This window comes from Stegodyphus dumicola, chromosome 7 (assembly GCF_044657685.1).
Source record: "Stegodyphus dumicola isolate Sdum_Otavi_A_Nest chromosome 7, ASM4465768v1".
Classification (NCBI taxonomy): Eukaryota; Metazoa; Arthropoda; class Arachnida; order Araneae; family Eresidae; genus Stegodyphus; species Stegodyphus dumicola.
In genome coordinates this window covers 162,246,953-162,270,712 of record NC_140774.1, presented here as the reverse complement: position 1 = coordinate 162,270,712, position 23,760 = coordinate 162,246,953, and positions in this window count along the sequence as shown.

Here is a 23,760-nt window from a genome sequence, read left to right as displayed (position 1 = left end):
CCAGGCAAAGTTCAGACGGATGCTCTCGAAGACAGATTTGGACAGTATAGAAAATTATCTGGCTCACAATATAATGTAGCAATAACACAGATATATGAATCAGAGGGCAAGCTGCGGATGCAGAATTTCTTACCTTTGATTCTTGAATCAAAAAAGTTTGGAAAAATTGAAATCAAATGTTTTGATACAGATAATATTGACCTTATTAATACTGACAAGAATTTTATTAGTGCCTTCTGTACATTACAAGTAACTCAAAATGAACTGGATTCTATTAATGTAATGCCACTCTTAACATATCTCGCTGGATATTGCGTATATAGATTTCTGAAGACTGTGAAATGCGAGTATTGTCGGGAAAACCTTACTTTAGACAAAACTTTGGAATTGGATGAAGAATATCGTTTCATACTGAATATGGACCGAGGCGGATTGCTATGTCCACAACCAGATGTAATAACTGTCGTATCATATACCTATATTGTAGTAAAAAAATTAGTATCTGAAGAACATGAAGACAATTTTTTAAAGGTATGCAATCAGCGATCTCTTGCATGGGCATTAACGTATCAAATTTTAATAGACAGTGAATGCATAACCTATGACCAATGTAATAATGGACACACCTTAGAAAATATTCTAAATTTTGTTATAAAAGCATCATGCAATACTTTTCTTAAAAATTACTGTAATCAAAAGAATGATGTGCTGAGAAGTACTTTAAGGAAACGAAAGCTTCAAACTCTAGTAAAATAGATAATTTGTGTTCAGTTTAAATAAGGCCTTAAGTTTATGTAACTGTTTGGTAAGTTTTATTTATGCTTGTATAAAATGTTTTAAATATTAATGAAACATATAAATATATTTTTATGGAAATTTGAATGAATTATTTATTTTGTTGTATTATATGCAAACTTCATGATTTAATGGAAATCTAATCTTTAATTAAACATTTAGATGACTTAAATATATTTTAATTGTATTTTACGATTTCTGGCTACAATTGAAAAGAGAAAGTAGTGTTATTAGTTTTGATTAGTGTGATTAAAAATGATAGATAAAGATGTATGAGGTAGTACTTGTGTACCCATAATATTTGCAATATTAATATGCAAATGTATACATTTATTTCATTTTTTTACTAATTAAGTTTTAGGCGTTTTTCTCGAAAAATAAGCATAAACAATTTGCAAAGAAATATTTATAGAGTTAGTTTCAGTTCTATTAATATAAATAATATGCTATTTGCATTATGTATGATGATCAACAATACTTATGATACCATGCGAATTTATTATAGATGTGTGAAAATGAATTCTATAGAAAGGTCAAAGTAGCAGTTTATTCTTTTTATACGACATTAAGCTTTTGATTTAGCAAAGCTCCTTTATATATTTTATAAAGCACGAAATGCACTACTTTTATTTCAATGCTTGTTATTTCTTATGTGTATATTTTTCTAAATGTAGAAACCTTAATGTTTTGCTGCATCTAATGTGCTAATATGTAATGTAATTGTTATTTCATTTATTGCAAAATCGGATTTATTTAGATGATTTTTTTAAACTCCAGGCATAAATAATGTGCAAATATACATATAAAGCTAATTTTATTATTATTATAATTTTTGCTGCTAGCATTTAAATTTATATGGAAGGGAATTCACTTGCTACAGTGGTGCAGTAATTTGTTTGAATAATGCATAGTGTTTTTAAAATTTGAGTTTTGTTTTAGCTTTTTACCTGTAATTTACTTTATATACTCAACTGAAAAGTCATTTTCATGCTTTTTTAAAGCTTTATAATGTTTTGAGCTTTGAGAAATTGGATAATGCTATTAATTGCTCAATTATTTTTGGAATTAAAAACTGCAGTAATACTAAATAAATAATTGCATTAAAATAAGAGTATTAAAGAAAAGCGTGTTTATGTCACTTATCTGCTACATGGAGTATGTTTTTTTCCTTGTGAATTTTTAATATTTTATAATCTTTGAAATGCTAATAAAAATTTGTTTTTTGACGCAAAACTTTTTGCATTCTTTTCTTTACATGGAACTAAAACTTGTGTTTTTGGATTAACGAAACTAATGGTAATTTTTGTAAATATATTTTTAGCCAATAGTATGCTATTGAATATTACTTTGTTAACTTTGCTTTCTAGTTAGATGCTAGAAAATAATTATTATATAAAGTTTTAAAATACTGAATAGAAATTTTTTTGGAAAATTAAAAAAAATCTAGAAAATTAATATATCAATTTTTAATTTTGGGTCGACGTAAACATGACTAAACAAGATATGATATTATCCATCTGAATACAAAAATTAATAAGTTTCCTTTTATCTATATGGTTTTCTGCAATTCTCTAAGAAAAAAATAACATTCATTATTAAAAGCACACAATATATAAACACTAGCCAAAACGCCGCTTTCAGATCTGACGCAAAGGAAGTTATATCTTTCTACTCAACAGCAATGATCATTCTTCCTCCCGGCACTCGAAGGTACGGGGTCTCCTTGCCGTGACGTCACTTTTCAGTGATACGGCCTTCTTAGTCTCGGTGGTGTCGACCGTATACGGCCAAGTTCAGCAGTGGAGTGGAGACCGCAGCCAAAGGTGCCAGCGCGGGGCGACCAGCAACATCGCATACAGCAGGAAATGTGGCATCTCTGTCGGATTTGATCATGGCGAACAGGCGCAAAACGTTCAACAAGATGCATGAAGAGACAGAGCTTGAGAAAGAAACATTGCAGGCGATTGAGCATGGTGATTTGGAGATGACAAATGTGCGTGCAAAGTGGGTGGAGCTCGGACTACTACTTGCTTGACGCAATGGCCAACATGTTGAATCCTCTGCCGAATTGCGTACAGCTGCCCATATGTGGTACGCCAATGCCTCACAGATTGGTTTACCAAAGCCCTTCCGGACCTCCCAGCGAGATGGCAGAAGCGTATTGACATGGGCGGGGATTAATTCTTACTGATGTACTATCATTTTTTTGTTAATAAATTGTATTCCGCTCTTCGGCAGCATTTGCGTCATGCATATCTGTATGACTTACACATATTTACTTTAAGTATCACCGATCACCTCAACATCAGAGCACGCAGTAAATATAGCAGAAAAAACAAAGTAACTATTTCTCACATATCCACCGCTCTGGCTATTATAAGCAAAGCAGTTTTCTTTAGATGTAGAAAAAAAAAGAGCATCTTACAATTTTCTTGTGATTTTTAAACTACATATGGCGTAGGAGTACGCGAAAAGACTAGTGGGTAAGAAACTAGTTACAATTTTATCATAAGTAAAGTCTTAAACTGCAAACATAATTTTGAAAATCCATAGCGTTGTCTAATTGAACACTGTTTCCGTGTCAGATGCATTTCATATAGATATTTGAATTTTTTAAAATTTGAATGTCTAAATTTCCGACGTATTTGGCAGTGCAATCGCTATACGTTGCATACATTTGCTTAAAAGTTACTAAAGTGTTATTTGAGGTTTACAGTTAAGAGTGATAAATACAGATGGGCGCTTGACGCATGGTCACCTACTTTCTCACCATTTTAGATAGCGTTTCCCATTGGTCTGGACATTATTATGTTATGCGCACTTGTGGCAAATGTATCATTGAGCCAGATACATCGCGAAACTACAGAGATTTTCCGTGCATGGATGGATGGATAGCAGCAAAGGAGAATATCATGCATTTGTTTAAAAAAATTAACCGAAGTATTTGCGAGATTTACTGCGTAACCAAATCTCAATTTATTACTTTTATATTAATCTCTACAAGACTGACATTATTTACGTGTCTTAACAAGGTTACATAAAAATTATTCAGACTGTAAAAACATTTAACTGTATTTTATTTTATGGTTTTCTTTTTAAACAAGTCTATAATCGATGAGCACACTGATTTAATGACTGAAGCTCCCGCAGACTTCAATCAACTTTACACATACCGTTGTAAAATTAAAATATAATTAATAAAATAAAATAATCTAAAACTATTGAAATGCAGAGTCATAAAATTTTTAAATGTGTATCTACAAATCTTTGAATAACATTTACATAACAATTTGCAAAATCTGAAGAGCAATTAATTTAATGGCAATCATAATTGTGTAAAACTGGGTTAAAACATCTAAAATAGCTGCAAATTCTTGCCATGAAAATTAATGTCGTAATAATGCTAATTAACGAAATGAAAAATGTATTCGCTGGCCAGGTAAGTTTGCTTCAATACCTCTATATTCAAACAACTACACTTAAAAAAAAGTGTAAGGTTACTAAGAAAACTCCTGGAAACTGGGATGTCGTGGATTATTTCAGTAACAGTAACAGGTGTATTCTTTGTAACTTTACAAGGATTTTGCCTGTAATGGTTACAGAACTTTTTTTGTAATATCACAGCCTATAGTTATGTAATTAGAACATATTTTTCTTATGTAAAATCCCAAACGATATATATCTGTAATGGTTACAGATTATTTGCTTGCATTATTACTGCAAGTAATAATGTAAAAAGAGCATGTTTTTCTCATGTAAAATCCTAACAGGTATATTTGTAACGTTACAGGTTATTTGCTTGTATTATTACAGCAAGTTATTATGTGAGTAGAAGATACTCTTAAGGAAAATTCCAATGGTTCTATCTGTAGAGGTTCAGATTATTTCCTTCTAATATCCCATTAAGTAATTATGCATGTAGAATATATTTTCATAGCTGAAATACTAAAGGATATGTCTATAAAAGTAATAGATATTTTGTTTAAAATGATGCTTATTATAATAAAATATACTGAAATCAATATGTTTTGATTAAAATAATGATATCTGTATGTAATATATATGCAAGTGAAGCATAATAGTTTGGCTTTTTAAATTAGTCAATTTGACCTCAGAATAGCATTAACTTAAAGATGTGCTTTCAACAGCATTCAATGTTCTTTTTCAAAAAGTAACGTTATTCTGTTACAGAGTATTTTTGTTTTATGAAGAGAAACTTATGTCTGATTGATAAATGAAGTTATTGCATGATGTATTGAAAGGCTTTGCAAATTATCACCAAACTAAAGTTGAATTTTGATTAATTTAAAAGTTCAAATTGATAAGCTACTCCTTATATTAAATCACATGTATATCCTTTACATAAAATAATGGAAAGACTTTTGGAATTTATATTTGTCCTGTAAAATAGCTGAAAAAACAGTATGTTTTAATTGCATGTTTTAATTTAATGTTACGAATTTGGTATTTAAAAAGGCCAATGTTAGTTCAATTATAAATTAAATAGTTTTATTTCCCGCGCAGTGCAGCGCGTGACGAATATTAAAAGAAAGCTAAGCCGGAAAATTGAAAATACAAGAGCGTGTGCATTTAACATTTAATAAATATCTCTTTTTGATTTCGAGAAAATTCCAGAAAGTTCTCGCGCGAGATTTAAAAATCGTATAAAAAGGAGGAAAACCTCTTAATTCAGTTAGTCAGTGATTTTAGGTAGTTTGTTGTTGTTTTAAGAGTTTGTTTAGAAAACTGCTCTTGTTGACTGTAGCGAATTCGCGGATTAGCTTTTTTACCTGTTTTGAATTAAGTTATCTTAAACGTTTGAGTAGTTAAAAGATAACTACTGTGAGATATTGTAATACTGCACGAATATTTTAGGAAATTTAAGTATTTTTGTTGTGATAATAATAAATTTTGTCTATTTTTCATCGGACTTGTGCATTCACTTCAAATGAACCCGTACGCACGCAACATTATTGATTTATTTGGTTATTAATAAGATATCCTCTAGAACTTCCTTTTTAGTAATTTTAGATGAAATAAACACATGTTGCTTTAGATTTAAATTATTTGGGTAAACGTGTTGCATGTTGATATGATCACAGTAAACGACATTTTGTAAAATATTTCTATGAAGAACTCAGAACAGCTGTTCTTCATGTTTCAAAAATATTATATACTCTCCTTCTAAAAAAATGATATTTTCAGTAAATTAAAGAATTCAACATAGCAATGAACTTCATTTCGTTACTACAAGGTATTCAAAATTTTGTTCATATATTTGAATTACAACGTCCAACTAATCTTTTTGTTCTTAACTGTACTCAGTGTTTGTCAACAGTCTGTTATTGTTTGAAATAATAGGTGGTAAATGTATAACGTTTTTACCTTACCTTCAAATAATTTCCTTTGAATTAACAGATATAATTCTTTCATTAAAAACCTAATGTCATGCTTTTTGAACAAGCGTAAAACTTCACCAACTGACCTTAATTTTTAAAGCCTTGCTTCGATTAAAATTCTTAATACTTAATACAATTATGCCTTTAACATATTTGTTTAAAAAATTAATACCTTTTTAACTTAAAATTTAATGCATTTTAATTGCACCTATATTTTTTTACAAACATGATATGTAATAAATTTAAGCTTAATATATACAATACAGCGAAAATTAATCAGTTTGTCACTTTCATACTAAATCAACATGCAAAACTAAATCTACAGTGAAAAAAAAATCACTTAAAGCTTACAAATGTGTTAATTACTCTTGGACACTTAAGTGTTTCATACAGGCATTCTCCTGTATTAGACAGTACTTTCCTGTTCTATCAATTTTGCCTACAATGGGCCTTGTGATAAAAATTCCTTAGTGAAGCGCTGGAAACGCAAACGTGTATGCGAGAAATTTGAGACACTTGGACTCAGTAAGAATTCATGTCCAGAGAAATCATGAAATAAACCGCAGGTGTGGCGCCATCTGCCGGTCAGGGTTTCTTGCAGTAGCCGTTGAACTGTATTTTCAGAAAGAAATCACTTCGAGGCGGAGCCAGAAGCGAGCGGGAGCCCATCAGGAGTATGAGAGCGGAGTTAAAATAAGTTGTTATATTAAACCTCTTTTTTTATTATTATTAAGGTAGCTGATTATGAATATTCAATAAGTTGTCCACGTACGGCCTTCTAAAACAGTCATCTTCTGTTTTCTCATAATTCAGTAAATCCTCGAAAGTCTGCAGTTAAGTTTTGCTCAGCTTTTCTGTAAAAGCTTTCTTTTAACTTATTGAGATGATCTTGAATGTATTCTATTTTCAGGTCGTTGTGGAGGTTCTTATTTCTGAGAAAGTACGGTGCTCCGATTATTATCCTTAGAAATTTATTTTATAAGACTTGGAGTTTCTTGACATCGTTTGCCCACACGGGTGAAGCATAGGTAAGGATAGGTCTTATGATCACTGTATAGATTCTTTTTTTTTTTTCTTAGATCTAGGCCTGAGTAACCCGAGAGAAGAAAGTAAAGGTTTCGTATAAGTCCATATGCTTTGCCTCGGGTGATTCTGATATGAGTGCTCCAGGTAAATGACCTATCGAATGTTACGCTGAGATACTTTGCTGAGTTGACGATCGGTACTTGCTCTCCGAAAAGGGTTACTGAGGTGGTGATGGCGTCTTTAAGCTTATAATTTCTAATGAGTAGACTCTGCGGTTTAGTAGGATTAATGCTGGTTTCCATGTAGCACACCACTTTTCGATCTCTGGGATTTTATTTTTAAGTTTCTGGAGGGTGTGGTTAGAACTCCGGGATGTTTCAATGAGCGGCATATCATCAGCATGACATGCAAGCATAAAGTTATGATCTTGTGAGAAATTTGGAAAGTCATTAACATATATCAAGTACAAAATTGGGTCTAAGATAGAGCCCTGATAATCATTCTTGTGCATGGACCTTATAAGAGATAGACTAACCCAGTGGGCGGGGCGCGCGTCACCGACATGTTGGCAAGAAAGAGTAGGGACGATCTGGTTTACTTTCACTGAAACCTATGGCGTTTGTATCACATAACTCTTTTTAATTATTAAATGTGATACGTTGTATAGTGATGAGATTATGAAAGCCACAGTTTTCTCCAAATAGGATTTAATATATCCCATTAAAGCACTTTTTACTGCATTTCGCGCAATGTTTTCACGCGTAATTCTTGTACAAACATCTTTACTTTGGTAAAACGGTAAAAAGGTCTAAGCACAAAATTTATGAAGTTAATTTTGCGTACAAATAACGCAAAATTAAATAAGATTAATAGTACGCGATGCTTTGAAATAAATAAGGTAAAATTAAACAAGATCTAATACTTTTTTTTTTTTAATTTAATGAACATTTTCAGGCAGCGATTTTCCAAACTATAATAACATTAAAAAACGATCATATTTATTTGATTATATGATCATTAAATTATTAATATTAAAGTGGATTAGTTATTTCAATTTTTCATAATATTCGGAACATAAAATTTTCTGAGCGTAATGAAGGGAAAAAAAAGACAAAATAAAATCTAGAAGCACTCAGATTTTATATTACGCCCAAAAGGAACCTTTTTTTTAACCTTTTAGGTGTTACCTATATTTATTGAATATCATGTTCTTCGCCCGTAAACCACATACATTTGAAAACAGCATGTCTTTAGAATTTCCGCACTGGAGTTAAAAATGTTATTTCCTGTACAGTGTTACGATTGCTCGCTTTGAACTCGTTGAGTTTGTTAATCAAAAATTCGTTAAAGTTTTACAAAACATGAAATAGATTAAACAAATTCGAAATTCGGCCGTCCAGATGCCCGTGTTCGGGTGGAGGATTACATTATTCAAAATTTGATGGCTCTAGATACCTTCGTTTTTGTCACAGCGCGAGAAACATACACGTATTCATGCAGATCCTTCATTACTCTTGAATATATTACATTTTACAATACTATATTATATGTTACTCTTGAATTATTTTATATCCATAAAAACCTTCTCATTTTATGAAAATGGTTCTCATTATAAGTTAAAGTTTCGAAATTTTTGATGTTACACAGCAATGGTCATTTATATTTCCGTGAAATAAAATTAAGTTTTTTAATAAAAATTTTATAATTTCAAAGGAAATAATATAATTTTCCTTTCGTGGAAATTATTTTCCATGAATAATGTTCTTTTATTTGTTAGATTATCCTCTAATTCAACATATTTTAAAGATTATATTAGAGTTAGGCGCCGCTAAAATCTAAAATAAAGCCATATCCCTTTGATATGGACATGGCCCAATAATAGATGCATAGGTTCTCTCTGAAAAACAGCGTTAACTACGAAGAATCAAGACAGGGGCATCCAGTGGGCGGACACCAAAGCAAATATGGGGCACATGTAAAAAAAAAAAAAAAATATCAGCACTTTCCCCGCAAATTAAAGACGCACACCTGTCACGCAGCTCTCTAACGGGGGAGAACGCTGGAAATCCGTGAAAGTATTGGCTGGGATATATACCTAGGCGGTGTCGGCCATAGGGGTACAGAATCAGTCTTAACATTACTAGAACCTCCTTTCGGGATTTGCTGACAGTACTATCTGCCGTAATCGTTTCTTCCAGATTTAGGAAGCTGTAGTGGATGAGACTGGCCTCGTGGATTCGACTGGTGTACTTGGTGTGAGTAGGACGTATGTGATTTCGCTCCGTGCCTCGTGTTCCTGTGTGCCATTTTCGGCGCCATATTGGATTTTTTTACTCACCTCGTGCTTTTCTCGTAACTGGATTTCGGGCCAACCAGCGGCCGAGCGGTAAAGACGCTGAACACTGGTAGTTCGGTCTGAGGTTAGAATCCCGCGAACGGGCTGGCTGCATGGGTGTTTCCCTTAGAAAGTCCTCCACGAAGGCATCCCTCCCTTTAGGCAGATAGCCCTTGTGTGCTTTGCCGTAATTGAATAATCCAATCCAATCCAATCCGTAACTGGATTTCTGCGATTGCAATGTGAAATTGTGTTATTCAGTGTGTTGTGCGAATCTACAAAGTGTGATTTGTGATCTTTCTGTTCTCTCACCATGAATGAGGGTGATATCTGTGCTAAAATTATGGAAACAGCTGCTCGGCAAATTGTTAATTTCTCTCAGGAGTACATTGAATACGACATTGCGGTTCTATGAGGAAACTGGTGTGATATTCTTAATAAAGAAGACTTCTTCGGCCCTAGGGATTACATCGCTTGTGTGAAATTTCGTGATAAAATTAACGCGGATATTAACTCACAATGACGGTACTGTGCCAATAGTTTAAGGATCATGACGTACGATGTTCAGAAGCAGCTCATAGAAGAGAACTACAAAAAGTCAAGAGCCGTTGCTGAAGGACTTATCTCTGCATGCACAGGTAAGTGCGAGTTTTATAGTAGTCTGGATCCTGATTTTGCTAATAGATTTAAGGAAAATGTTATTAGTCGTAATGTTAACTTATCTGATATTTCTGATATTCTGAAACTGTGTAATGTTATTGATGCTCATAATACTAATGATAATGAAACTGGTAACAAACTTAAGCCCAAGGCTCGTAAAAAGTCAGTCAAAAGAGTTAAAAGATCGATAAATGATGCAAGGGACGAGGAGGGTTTTATTCTCCCGAAGAATACCTCCCGGCCGACTAAAGTAGTTAAAAACAATATTGAACTCCCATTAGCCAATAAATTTGAAAATCTGCCTTGCAAAAATAATGATTGTAATGAAAATGTATGTAATGATTCTAATGCCTGTGATGAAAATGAGGTTGAAATTATTGATATGGACACGCAACAGCGCTCTGACAGTGTCATACTACCTGCTCAAACGCCTAAAATTCGGCCGATCATGGTTAAGCCTGAAATAAAATTCAGTGACTTTAATAAAGTATTAAAAAATGACACCAAAGCCGACTTCGTAGGCAAAGTTAGTGGGGAATTTTTGAAAATCTTCCCGGCGACCGAAAATGATCATAGAACTGTTACCAGCTACCTGGACTCCAAAAAAGTGGACCACTATGTAATACTTACAAAACACGACATACGCATCAAGGTGGTGATTCGTGAGTTGCCAATAGACTGCCCAGTGGAAGAGATCAGCGAGGCGCTGCAAGAACAAAGTTACAAGGTCCGATGAGTAGCTCAGATGCATCGGGTCAGAACTAGAGTACCTATGCCACTCTATCAAGCCCAAATTAACAATGTACCAGGTGTTGAGCAGGTCTATGACATTGGCAAGCTTCTGGGATTCTATGTTAAAGTTACTGCATACCAATCAAATGGAAGTGTTGTGCAGTGTCACAACTGCCAGCACTTCCATCATTCCTCCGATAATTGTAAATTCAAACCCAGATGCGTGAAGTGTGCTGGGCCACATAAATCAGCAGAATGCACTGCCAAAAGGCTAGATGTAATGAAATGTTGTAATTGTTTACAAACGGGCCATACTGCTAATTATAGGGGAAGCCCTAAGTTCCCCGTTAACAATAATGTGAAAAATAAAAATGCAGGTAACACAATAGGTTCTAATACCCTCCGCGCTCCTAAGCAGAACGAAACCAAAGCACAAAATTCCTATGTATCCAACGGTAGATCCTATGTTTCTGCTGTTAAAAATGTCGCAATGGATAAAACTGAAAATGTTATGAGTAAGGTATGTACCAATCCTGTTAAAAATGCAAGTGTCAAACCTAACATAGATAATGTTACTAATTGTAGCCCCTCTGCAGAGGGAGGATTTAGTGCTGTCGTGGATGTGTTTAAATAAAGAGTTAAGTTGTGTATTTAAAGGCCTATCAGTAGGCAATATAATTAGTAAAATTACTGCTAAGCTGCCAGAGTTGCAAGCAGCTAATAATGCTATTGACAAGCTATTTGTTGTTTTTAACATTTGTGAGGACATATTTGGTTCCAATCATGTAAATAATGAATAATGTGACAAATAATTGTGTACATATTTTCACATGGAATGCGAATGGACTATCCCGGAAAATACACGAGCTCCGGGACTTCGTAAATAAGTACGACCCCGATATCTTCTTTCTACAGGAACACCGCCTTGGCCCTTCCACACCTATTTTCGTGCAGAACTATTCTGTACACAGATACAACCGATCAGCTACAGATCAAAACCCTCGAGGAGGGGGCACAGCACTTCTTATTAAACGCTGCATTCCTCACCACCCTATTCCAATCCCACGGCTTTCAGCTATTGAGGCCTTAGCCATCTCACTCATAACAAGCAATAACATAACATACATTTTTGTCTCCACATACATTCCACCTACACGTAACCCACAACTTGTCCTAATGCACTTGCAGGTATTACTCTCACTTGGCACACATGTTATTATTGGTGGAGACCTCAACGCTAGACATCGCGCATGGAACTGCTACAACTCAAATGACATAGGACGTGTAGTTTTCTATTTGGCCAAATCGGCGAATCTACACATAGCAGCTCCCAAAACCCCAACACGGTATACTGTCCGTTCTACAGGAATCTTGGATTTCTTCCTGCTCAGAAATACCAGCGTTCCGCTGGATATTTCTGTGCTGGACGAACTCTCTTCTGACCACAATCCGGTCAGGATGATTCTGAACGTCAGCAGTTTTACCCCACCAGACGCAAGAGTCTTTCGTACTGACTGACGTGCCTTCGCCAAACCTCTAAACAACATTCACTACACAATCCCCACAGCACACTCGAGGGATGACATTGATAGTTTGATCAAGACATTCACTGATGATATCACTAATGCCTACTCCGCAGCACGAAAGCTTGTGCCGACTGGGCACATTCACAGAAGCAACGAACTCAAGCTTCTCATCAGACAACGCAATGTTGCTAGACGCCAGTTCCAGAGGTCTCGCAACCGCGAGGACAAACAGAAATTTAACAGACTCAGGTCGGTCAGATCTCAACTCAATGCACAAGCACAACTCAGCTGGACCAGGTACCTTCAGAATCTTTCCACAGACGATAACTCGCTGTGGAGAGCCATCAAGAGGTATACGAAATGATACAACATTCCGCCCCTTAAAGGGCCTCAAGAGATCCATTACACCGAAATTGAGAAAGCAGAACTCTTAGCGCAGCATCTGGAATCTTAATTTTGCACTAACAACATTCATGACCCCACTACTGAAAGCACTGTTCAATATTTTCATTCCATTTTTTCTACAAGCCCACGCACGGACAACAGCATTCCAACCTTGCCTTCAGAAGTTCTAGCTATTATCAAGAATCTCAAAAACAGAAAGAACCCTGGCTTGGATAATGTCACCAATATCATGTTAAAGAAGCTGCCAGTCAAGGTTATCTTCATCCTAACTAAACTCTGCAACACCATTCTGGAATGGCAGCACTTCCCTGTGTACTGGAAAAAGGCTAAGATTGTACCCATACTAAAACCTGGGAAGCCACCTAACAAACCGGAGTCATATAGGCCAATTAGCTTGCTGTCTTCCATCAGCAAAGTATTTGAAGCTGTCTTACTCAAGAGAATCAACTCATACCTGGAGGACAATAACATCCTGATACCACATCAGTTTGGATTCAGAAAGCAACTTTCTACAACGAATCAGCTCTACAGGGTTGTTAAGACCATTGCCGAGGGAATGACTACCAGAAAAAGTTACTGGTGGATTATTTCTTGATATAGCAAAGGCTTTTGATAGAGTCTGGTTGTATGCACTCACTTACAAGTTACACGTTCTGGGTTTCCCAGAATACATCATTAACTCTCAGGTAGGCACTTGTCGTTCATGTAGCAGGCACAAACTCAATTTTCCACCCGATCCTGGCTGGGGTCCCTCAGGGGTCCCTGCTTGGACCTACACACTTCAATATCTATGTGAACGACATTCCCACCACACACGACACAACATTAGCTATGTATGCAGATGACACTGCGATCCTGGCACAAAGTGCATTTATTGGTCCAGTAATTCAACGATTACAAAACTACATTCACGCACTAGAGATCTGACTCACCCAGTGGAAGATTGCAGTCAACGTAGATAAAAGCAAGGCTATCCTGTTCACAAGGAAAACCAAGATCAAGAAGAATCTGCAGTTCTTTGGTACCAACATTCCCTGGGCCAAGCAAGTCCTTTATCTTGGGGTGATCCTCAACAATACTCTTACATGGTCCCCACACATCACTTCTATTATCCAAAGGTTCCGGGTTCGTAAAGTGCAACTCAACCCCTTAATTGCTCGGAACAGTGTGTTATCTATAGACAACAAGTTACTTATTTACAAGTCCATTCTCAGACCATTACTCTGTTATTCCAGTCCCATCTGGGCCCACATACGTAAAACAAACAGAGGCAGGCTGCAGGCTTGCCAAAATATTGTATTAAGACAAATCACCAATGCGGAGAGGTATATTCGCAATAATCGCATACACGAAGAGTTGGGCATGGAGCAGCTAAGATCAGTTTACTACAGGCTTGCTAAAAGGTTCTATACTAGGCAGCAGAATATTGATAACCTCTGTATTAAAATTTGTAATTATGATTACAATGATCTTGTAAATATGGACCGCCCACTTGCTCAACTTAATGTGTATATTATGTAACCTACTATAACTCCTATGCCTGCACTTATGTAATGTCTACTTTTATTTCTTTGTACCTGCCTCTGTTGAGATGTATATTACTTTACTATTTCATATTTGTTAATTTTTATCTAATGTTACTTTTTCATGTATTTTGTATTTTATATGGATCCAGACTATTAACTTGCTCACTTACCTTGTCTTACTGAAGTCACCACTCGACAGCTTCTCTAAGCTTTCACCTTCACAACAAAACCCAAAAATTAAAAAAAAAAATTAACTTTATTCATTATTTTGAAATTAGCTTATATGCTTTTTTGAAAGGCTATTTGAGGACAAAATGTCAAATGGAACCAAAATGTTCTACAAGGGGTAAGGGCTCTGGCCTACGCACCCTGGTGTTGCAAACACCGCTCTACTGGAGAGTGAGAACCTCCTTTCGTTCGGAGGATGGTTTAGGCTTGGCAGGGATAAAATGGTACTGTGTTGTCTACCCCTTCTCGGAGGGGTCGCAATATGGTTAGATAGGATGGGTTCCTTGGAGGGGGATTGGCTCGATTCCCTGCTGGGAGACTCAGCCAATAAAACACCACATCGAATTCAATCGTTCCGACTGCAGTGCTGCCCGGTTGCAAAGGTAATATCGTACTTTTTATTGACTGACAAATTCTTTCATCCAGTGCTATGTATAAATCTACGCGGTGACATGCCCGCCTGGATGGTCTTCTGGAAATCAGACGATTTTTCCTTAAAGGAAATAACCAGCGCAGGAGTTCGTCTTCGGTGTTCGTGCAGTTTGCTGTATCTTATGTTAACAAAAGAATGGGATTTCCGAGCTGATGATACAAGATAGTAGAATCTATGATCTATTATACTGAAACACTGTGAAATGCTAATTCGTAACTCTGTTAAGAGTTCACATGTCCATGTTTACATACCAGGAATTCTAAGAGTTACTAGTGTGAATCTAGAGACAATTGGACTAATCCTAAAGGGTAAGCGAATATAATTTCCATTCAGTTAATTACCATTATTATGACATTAAATTTTATTGCAAGAATTTGGAGATATTACAAAATTTTAATGATTTTGATTCTAGTTTTACATTAGTTTGATTACTATTAAAAAGAAACTTGGCTAATAGCTCTGAAAATTTACAAACTGTGTACAAATCTTCTTCAAAGATTTGAAGACACAAATTTTACTATGTATGTAACTTTCCATTATATCGTTATTACAATATTTTATTTTCGTAATTTTGTTTTACTTTTGTTGGAGCTTGTATAAAGAAGATTGAAGTTTGAGGAACTTATGGTCTTAAATCATTTCACACATAACGACTACAGATATGTCGTTTATGAAATTTAAATTTAAGAAATCATCTTCTATCAAAATGCAGATAATTTATTTCCAGTCTGAGTCAATTTTCCGTACCTAGTTGAGATACGTAAATTATGTCAGACTTAATTCTATCATAATTTACATTCATTGTCTGTGACGTATGTCAGATTAGTATTAAAATATATGAATTGAGACTTCGTCGTGCAGAAAATCTCACAAAACCTTCGTTTCTGTTTCTAAAAGAATGTGTGGTATTCTCGGAGTTTGCTGTTGATAAGCATCAGCATGTATCTTTAATAGCGTTTTGAGAACATCTGTTATAACCCTTTAATAACATTTAAAAAAATGAATACAATTTATGCAGGTTGGACTGTCAAATACTTTAGAAATTTTGTTTTTCAAATTAAAAAAAAAAAAAAAAAATCTTTATGAAATTTGTCAGACGTGGAAACGGGTTTCGATTCGATGATGCAATGAATTTTTAGGATTATATTTACAGCCTCAGATTATCTTTATATTATTTAAAATAATATTTACAGCCTCTGGTGGCATTTATTATGAAAGGAACTATAATGAGTTCTTTACTTACTACTTTTTTTGTATATTTTTCGCTATATGTATTTTAAAATTGCGAAATTTTAAAATTAAAAGTATAAATATAGCATTGCTTTATATACAACTGCTTTGGCAGAGCGGTCATTATGAAATAAATTGTACTTTTGTTGTTCTACTGTTTCGTTTGTATTTAAACTGTTTATTCCGTTTGCTGATCATTCTAAAACCTTTCAAAAACGTAATTCAGGTGTTTGATTCAGCTTCTCTATCTTGTGCATGTTTATTAATTATAAACGTGAGTACAAGGAAGAGATGTCATATAATCACACTTTGTAATAACTCGTGAAAAAATCAATGAAAACTGAAAAGCAGTATTTTTTCTTATGTGTCAAATCTTAAAAGTATGTTTATTAATTACAAATGTGAATACGAAGCAAATGAAATGCTTCTGATACTTTAGCTCTTTAGAAAGTCTTCTTTGAAGTTACTCAGAAAAAGGCTGTGATCAAGTTAAAAAAAAACATTTGTGATACATGCTGGTGAAAAGGACAATACAAATTTTCAGCCCTTTTGATAAATAGTAATCATAGCTGACGCAAGGGTTTATTAAAGGGAAGCAATGGCAAAAGTACAGCATTTTGTGATGTGTCAAATGTGAAAAATATGTAAGGGGTGTTCAAATGAAAACGCACGAAATGTCGTAACAACGAAACTTTTTCAAATATGAATATGCCGCTTTGGGATAACGTAGTGAGACATCAAGGACGTGAACGCATTATCCGACATGGTTGTGCCTATGCGGAAGCTAAGGCCATTGACGCCGGATTAGAATAGGCAGTGCGTGTGATGACATCTTCGTATTCACAATGCAAAATTCCACGAGTGAAGAGGAAAATTTGTTAGCAGTACCTATATCAACAGTAAACAGAATTGCAAAAATACAAAAATTTTTATATCTTTTCCTAAAATCTTGAAATTTGTTTTTATATTTTTGTATCAAATCAAAACATAATCCTGGGTGTTTTTCTCAGATTTAGGGTTATATTTATCTAGCGTTTTGAAATCTAAATGATTGTACGCATTTATTTGCGGTTGCTTTATCTAACCATCCAGAATGCTGTTATTTCAAACCAATGCGGAGCATGAAATATCCCGCTCGCCCATGTTGAAAGCTAGCCTTCAATCTAGATCGCAAGTTTATAATACCTCATGGATACAGCGGCTTGAGATTTGTCTGGAGGTTTGCTCTCGCCTCTATGGTCGCATTGATACCTGCTGTGGTCCACTCGCATTGGATTACCCTGCTTCAACTTTTCGTTGCAAAACGTCGTGTTCAGTAGAACCTATCTGCGTGGTAAATAACTTTAAACATTTGTATTAGCAGTTAGTTAATAAAACTGTGAGATAATTTTCTAAATATTTTAGCTTTATTTTGGCATGTCTTTAAAATAAGAAAATTAGTATTTTCAGACGGTCTTTAAGCGTGCCGATTTCTAAGAGATCTTCTGTACTTCAGAACCTCCTAATGAATTCATAATGATCTATATAATATATATGCATTCTGATGAAAAAGGCAACCAAAGGTCATATTAGTGTATGGAACTTATTATCACGTAAAAAGAAATGAGAAATACTAAGCCGGAAAACACTTTCATGACGACAGTCAGTGAAGTTCGATGTAACGGTATTAGTACACCTTGGTGCCTGGGCACAGTGACCTGCCCCTAGTCGAGCAAAGGGTAAAAGTTTAGAATTGTAATAAAAGAAAATTAAAATAATAAGTAAGATGATTTAAACGATGAATTAAGATTTCTTTAAAAAACAAATTTTGGAAAGCATTCATTTTTTACGAAACAGAAAGCCGTCGAGTAGATGAAATATAGAGTAAACAGTAAGACAGCGAATTCCAGTAATGGAAATAGATAATACGCAGTTAAAATACTAATGTAATACGATTACAAAAGAAAATGCAAGAAGAATAATGCAGTTAAAATACAGCACAGAATAACGTATACAGGACAGAACAAAGGTTCTAGAGAAAAATTTTGCTTCAGTTTTCCATAATTACTGAGATGTTCAGAATGGCCGTAGGCCGTTTAAGTTGTGTATTTTTATTACCACAATTGTAAATTTTTAGCTCAATATTGCTGTTTTCATTTTAGATTGAAAATTTTTGGCAGGGTGATAGTGAAAGTTTCTGAGTTTATCAATATCCAGTTCTTCATGAAATGTTTTGTCATTAATGTAATAAGATGAATTTGTACTCTGATTCAAAACACAGTTCTGGGCAGTTTGCAGTTTTTCCTGTTTTACATGAGTACGCCCAGACTGGACAGGCAAAGACCACAATCAGAGACTCAACCCGACCTCAAATCAAATTTTTGTTTAACTTTTATTCACCCTGTGATCCCACAATTAATTTTCGACATACCAGATGTGGTTGCGATCCTATTTTTAATACGCTGATTTAAATAATTTGTAATTGCGACTTAGACATAAGTGAATAAATGGTTACCAAAGTAGTTTCATAATGAAGTTATATTACCTGCGCTCTGATGTGACGTATAAATTCAAATTCCAAACTTAACCTTATATAAAATGAAATAAAACATAGGCATGAAGAGAATTTTAGTGTCAAGTAAACATCTGGGAAATTAAATTAGGATACAAAGATTTCTTTTGTATTTTTAAGCAAATATGATTCTGATATTTGGCCGTTTTCATTCCGTATTCGTTCCGTCTTCATTTCGGCTACGAATAAAAATTTCAGAAGCTATGAACTAAAATTCGTATTGCTATTAGGGAATATTTTTTTTAAAGAAAGACATTTATATACGTTCAGAGTACATCTTTTCATAGAATATTTTGATTTTATCATTAGGTTTAATTTTGACGCAGATTTAAAAATCTAAAAGATTGAAAGATTGAAAAAGGCATTAGAAATTTTAAAATGCATGGCAGAAAATTACAGCGGTATTTAAATTTCGGTTAAAGTCCAGAACTAAAACCTTCTTATTGCTACCATTCTAAACCTATGAAAATGAAATAAAATCTAAAGGTGAGATAATTTATCTTTCTGTAAATTTTTAAACGTAATAACGAGTGTTACTGTTTTTTCTCCAAATTAATCATGTAAAAAAACATTCATTTAGAAGGAGTACTTTTTAAAATGCATCTCTGATCAGGGCTCTTATACGATATTTCAGAGGCATAAATTTTTAAAGTAACTAACATCTGGTGTTAAAGTAATATTAAATTCGTAAAACTCCCATGTTCTACTTTGTAATAACATTGAATATTTTGCATGAGGTAACCAGGTTAAATTTCCGCAAGAAATGATAGAGGCATCTAGCACCTTTTATTATTTGGCTAATTTAACCAACTGAATGGAGTGAATCCGTTACTGATCAGCAAATATTCTCTGAAAATTTTGTTACCCTTCGGAAATAGAAAATAGAAAGATATTCTGTGAATGGAGTGAATCCGTTACTGATCAGCAAATATTCTCTGAAAATTTTGTTACCCTTCGGAAATAGAAAATAGAAAGATATTCTGTCTTAAAAAGCAACTGTAAATCTTAAAGGCTTTATGGCATTTCATTTACTGCTTTCATAGACCAAGTGCCTAATTTCTTCATAATAAGATACTAGTATTTAAAGCATTAAATCTGAAATTTTGGGATATGTTACAATTTCATGCACGCAGCAAAACTTGCTTATTTTAGACCTTTTCAAGAAGAATATCGAAAGCCAGAAATATGAAAATTATGCTTGATGGATACGTTGAATGCTGCGTAAAGTTGGTACGTTACCCGCTCGACGAATTAGGTTCTAGGCCAGGAATGGCGAACATTTGTCGATTAGTGTGCCAAATAAATTGCAATTTATTATTTTCAGATGTTTAGGGTAGTTACTGTTATATTTTGTTTTAAAAATTACCTTTAAACCCCAGCTTTGATTTCAATAATTAGTAATGATTTCAATAAGAATTTCATTTCAATAATCTTTTAAAGGACCAGAAGGTACAAACTCTTTCTCACATTGACGCGGAGCATTGAATATACGTAAAAATGTTTAATTTTCAAAATTACTCTTTGTCTCCATGGCGCAATGTAAGAACCACTTCTGTAATATAAAGCGTTTTTGTGACATTTAATTGAAAATGCAGTTTCTGTATGGTATAGAAGATTTTTTATCTTGTCACTTTCCTGATTGTTATTGTAAGGTTTATCCAAAGTTTCTATCAGTTAAATCTACTTTCCTGTCATTTCTAATTTCAGCTTACAATTTTCTCACTTTAATTATTGGGAAAATTGTTTTCCAATTTCTTCTTGCACAAATTATGTACTTCTAACGCGATAAAGTTTTTTGGAGAGCCCTCAGTAATGACCTTTACCTAATACTTCCAACCCTAATTTATTCTTTTTTAAAACAGTTGCATATTTTTAGAGTCAAGACTCTTCTGCTACAACAAGTTGCAATAAAATCGCTAATGCTCTATTCTTATGTAACATTTATAATAGCAAAGTGAAAAGTTTATTTTTTTGAGATAAATTTATTTACTTGTTTTTATTTCATTTTATCTATTTTTCATTTCATATACATGTAAATATGCAATTTTGATATATGCAAGTACATCAACTAGTTTTTAATAAAATATTGAATATGAAAAGTTTTTAATTTTGCAGCATTTCGACGAAATGTCCTCCTAGGAAAATTCCCTATGATTTAACTTGACATCTACAAACCCTTCTTATTTGGCGCAATCTTGGGACGTATTTATAAGAATGTTGTAACTAAGTGATTCTAAAGCATGTTTCAGTGCCAATAATTCGACCTTGAATCATATTGGACGAAAACGCAGTCCAAAACGTTCACGGATAAACTCAAGCGCAGTTAATGATTATAATGTAATTATATTATCATCCCATCGAGATTATTACGTAACTTCAAGTATAATTTATAAATTTCTTTCACCTATTGACACCAAAAGAAATTTAAAATATTTTCCATTCAGCCTCTTTCTGACATTGAGGTCCTAAAGCCGGTTGCCACAACCTTGAATTTAAGTTCGAAACCTGAAAAAAGCCTAGATGTTTGATAAGTACATAGTCTCTTTGCGCTATGCAGGCGCTTGAACATCTGTCATTTGGTTTGGTTTGGTTTGGTTTGGTTGATTACGGCAAAGCACATTAAGTCTATATGCCTAAGGTTAATGATGCCTTCGCGGCAGGCTAAGGAAAACTTCCTCGTATTAACGTTACACATTGGGAAAGCACCGAAAATGTCCATGCCGCGAGCCCGTTCGCCTGGAATCGAAGACAGGTCGGAATTACCAGCATTCAGCGACTATATTCATCTTCGACTATGTATATCCTCGGTGATAAGACTCTAAATGATCAAAAGCGTCGATCATACTCCTCGAATGCTTAAATAGCAGGGCGCCTAGTTGCTGAGGTAAGCACCCTTCGAAATTTTGCTAGACATGAAAATTAAAATGTAAAGAATTTCGTAAGCTCTGTTTGATATGGCATCTAAGGCGAACATATATACTTTAGCACCGAAATGTTTTCTAATTAAAGTGGACTTTCTTAAAGTGATTATTAGAATAGTCACTATACTCGAGCAGGAATTAAACAATTATTTTAGTCACTGTTTCATTCATTTCATTCCATCTCATGTCAGCTGCAAAAAGCTTCTAAAAGACAGATCAAGATAACGAAGTTACATGAAAATGTTGGGGTTATAAACAAATTTCTAAGAATCTACAGTTAAACTGAGATAAGAGACTTCGCAATTAAGAATAATTCGGTATACGTTTTTCTCGTTGATTATCGATCTCAGTTTGAATGAGGCATTTTACCAAGCGCGTTGCTTTAATTAAATTTCTAACTTCCTCTCATTCTACTAGTCTACAAAATATAGTAAACTATAGCGTAATGTAATTGATAATGCAGGAATTTTATCGCAAAACAATCTCAAAACGTTTGTATGAAGCAATTTTATCGAGAAAGTGCTCCGGAATTTTCCGAAAATTTCAGGATAGCTTTGAGATAAACGCGAATATGATTTTTTCGCGTTTATCAAATAAATTCACGATTTCTGATATATTTCTGGTTACTTTTTAATTTCCATTATACATGCTCTCTTAAATATAGTTAAAACTTATATTAATCAAATTTATTCCGATACAATATATCAAATTTTCTATAATTCACAGTCTGAATCTTAACTTCAATCATCCTTTTCCCAAATTTTCAATCAAAGAAGTTAAACTTAATTGTTGAGTGAACTGTCTAATCTTATACACATTAAACATTTGCATAAGTCTACATTATGTTAGCCATTATTTTCTCGAAACGAAATTCCGTCAAGTTTCTTTAGTTTGTTTTAATACGGTGAGAAACACAATAGGGCTGTCTGCCTAACGGAAGCCAAGGCTTCGAAAAAACTGGCTCTCATAAACGTTTACGAAAACGCCTAGGCAGCCAGACCGTTCGCCTGAATTCGAGCCCAGGAGGGAACTACCAATGTTCAGCAATTTAACGGCTTGGCCACTGGTGGTCCTGAAACACTGTTAAGAATTACCATTTTATAGTACGAAAAAAACACTTATCCTAAAAGCTAGTTGTTATAACCTAGAGGTATTGAAGCAAACTTACGGGGCCAGAGAATACATTTTTCATTCCGTTAATTAATATTATTACGACATTAATTTTTATGGCAAGACTTTGCAGCTATTTTAGATGTTAGTGATTTTGAACCCAGTTTTACAAAATTAGGATTGCCATTAAATTAATTGCCTCTCAAAATCTATATTCGAAGATTTGATGATACACATTTAATTATTTATATGACTTGGCATTACAATAGTTGTTAGAATATTTTATTTTCAAAATTATATTTTACTTTTACAAGAGTTTATGTGAAGCTGATTGAGGTCTGTGGGAACTTCCGACATTAAAGTGTGCACATCGATTACAGACTTGTTGTTTAAAACAGAAATAAGTTTAAAAAGAAAACCATAAAACAAAATGCAGATGAAGTTTTTTAACAGCCTGAGTCTAGTTTCCGTACCCTATTGAGGTAACTGTAAGGCGCATGTAAATAATGTCAGTCTTGTAGAGATTAATATAAAAGTGAAAAAAAAATTAAAGTTAATTTACGCAGGATATCTCGCTATTTCTTCGTTACTGTTTCTGATCAAATGCATGATATTCTCCTTCATTGCTATCCATCCATCCATGCATGTATTTCCGGGAAATCGCTGTAATCTCGCTGGGTATCCGTACATTTGCCGCAAGAGTACATAACATAATAATGTCCAGACCGGTGGCAAAGGGTATCTAAAATGGAAAGAAAATGGGTGACTATGCACTATGCAAATGATAATGATTTTATGTTACGGAGTGCTTATGGTTCAAAACCATGTACCTCCACATCAGAAAAATATCGAAGTAGTGACCAGAAATAAGAAAATTGCATAA